Below are 2599 nucleotides of genomic sequence, written 5' to 3' on the forward strand. Positions count from 1 at the left end.
TTAACTCAATATATATGATAATGGTCAGGCTTCATTTTGAGTACTGTATACAGGTGTGGAGGTCTCATTTTGAGAAGGATGTAAATCTGTTGGAACCGGTGCAGAGAAGGTCAACGAGATTAATGAAGCGAACAGAAGGATTATCATATCAAGAAAGGCTTCAGATCTGCAAATTTCGGTGTCTGGAGACTAGGCATATTCGAGGTGGTCTTATTGAGGTGTTTAAGGCTTTGAATGGATTGAGCAATCTCAATTCTGAGGGCATTCTTCGTCTTGCTTAGACTACACGGGGAGTAAATGTTCAGATTGAGGAAATATTGTTGCAGGATAGATTTATGGAGGTTTGCCTTCTGCCAGATTGGTTGATTGTTGGAAAGAACTTCCATCGCTTGTTATGGAAGTGGGTAGTTTGAATAAATTCGAAGAACTAGACAAATTATATTCACCGGTCGGCATCAATTTCCTCCCTGAAATAATTTCGACGGATTCTCGTAAGAAATATGTTCAAAAACTTAGATATGTGCTTAAAAAGTTCTTATCACCCTTAGTTTTCAAATAATATAGATTAATGACCGAAAACCAAGACCTGTAGTTGGTTTTATCATCTTTTCCATTTATTTTATCTACTTATTTATTTTTTTCCTAGAGCATTCGGGAAATTTCTAGAACATTCCAGTGCTTTCTCAACATTCGAGAACGTTCCAGAATATTGATACATGCGGAAGATAGGTCGGGATATTTCTGAAAGGTTTTAGAACTTTCGATGGATTTCTCTAGAAACATTGTGAGCCTTCTAGAAATTTCTCTACCGATGGGTCATACGAGAGTGGGTTCCGCACCAAGCAAGCATTTCCATATTTCAAAAAGTGTATGTGTTTCAGAGAGTGAGTGCTGAACAAAGCAGACAAGTGGTTTAGTGCATTAATGTTTGTACACAAGCTTGTGCATAAGTGTAAATTGTGAACTGTGTTTAAATTAGAAATAAAAATCTGCAATTTCTTAATTGTGTTCTTATGTGCGCGTACCTCAACCGTACATGAAATATGCCGCGTTCTTGCCGAAATAAGCCTGATAGCTTACGTTTGCGGAGAGGTGCTATTAAAATCGCAGTGGAAGCCACTGTTACAATTTGTGAGAAAAGCCTGTGAGCTCTATTTTGGATGTAAGATCGGAGATCAAGATAAAGTATGGGTTCCAAAGATTTTCTATAGCTTACGTTTAAGGCCATTAAGAGGCTGACTTAGAGGTAGTCATAAATCGATGCCGTTTGCTGTTCTAGTGATATGGCTGGAACCACGAGACCGCATAAAGGATTATTACTGATTGTTAGACGTGACCAATATTTCTGGTTTTTCTGGGAAATCCGAGCATAAAGTTGTGTATCCCAGCATACCTTCTGATCTAAGGCCGGTTCCTCACGATGATACAATGCCAGTGCCAAAGCCACCAGAAACTTATGCACTTGACTCTGATTCAGTATCAGAAAACGAGTCTCCAGAAGACGCAGAACCCACAAGGACAGATCCACACTTTTCAACTTTTGAGACTGCAAAGGCGCATCTAATCACTCAGACAGAATTGAACGATTTGGCCAGAGATTTTGACCTCTCGAAAACCACGGTTCAATTACTAGGATCACGGTATCAGCAGTGGAATCGTCTTGAAAGGGTGGGAAGGTGTGTGTCTGTAGGAAGAGACAATTTAACATAACGACCTATTACTACATGGATGGTGCTTTGGTTTATTGTAACAATGCCCACGAATTAATGAAAGTGTAATCAACTGGAGCACGTCCCCGAGCAGTGGAGACTTTTCATTGATTCATCCAAGATCAGTTTGAAAACAGTTTACTCCGTAATGGAAATAGGTATCCATCTATACCATTGGCCCATGCAGTTCGCATGAAGGAAAATATGCTGTCAAGAATACAATTGGAACATCTATGCAGATCTAAAAGGGATAGCTTTGCTGACTGTGTTGAAGGTGGATCACTAAATACTGTTGCTTTTCATGCGAGTGGGACAGCCAAGTGAAGGATTGCCACTACAGGGTAAAAAATGGCCAGACCGTTGATAAACTACACCAGGCCAGAAAAATAGTAGCACATCTTTCTTTATTAACTCCATTGCACATCAAGCTAGGTTTTATTAAAACATTTCTGAAAGCGGTGGAGAAGGCCAAGATAAAAGACGGAATTTTTGTGGGTCCTCAAATCTTACATTATTACATCATTATTATATTATTTGTTGGAAATTATTAAGTGTTGCATGGCTCTCACAGTGTTGTTTTATTAGTCCTCCGGTGGTTTAGATCAAATTTTACTCTTTCTTTTACTTCTGTTTAATTATTCAGTGGGTGATTTCAAGGACATGTAATGGCATTCAGAAACCGCTAAATAAGACTCAAAAAAGTTGAAGATACCAGCATATTAAAGCCATTTTATTAGCGTGTGTAATACAGCAGCGTAACTGAAAAATAATAGAGAAATAATCAAATGTTCCTACAAATTCCTAATATATAACCATTTTATTATAAAAGTTTGGGGTTCACGCAACGCTAATCACTTAGCGCCCGTCCCTCTAACTCCATCTTAAACTCC

The sequence above is a fragment of the Mastigoproctus giganteus genome, chromosome 6 (genome assembly GCF_048544385.1).
Source record: "Mastigoproctus giganteus isolate SK-2022 chromosome 6, ASM4854438v1, whole genome shotgun sequence".
NCBI classification, from domain to species: Eukaryota; Metazoa; Arthropoda; class Arachnida; order Uropygi; family Thelyphonidae; genus Mastigoproctus; species Mastigoproctus giganteus.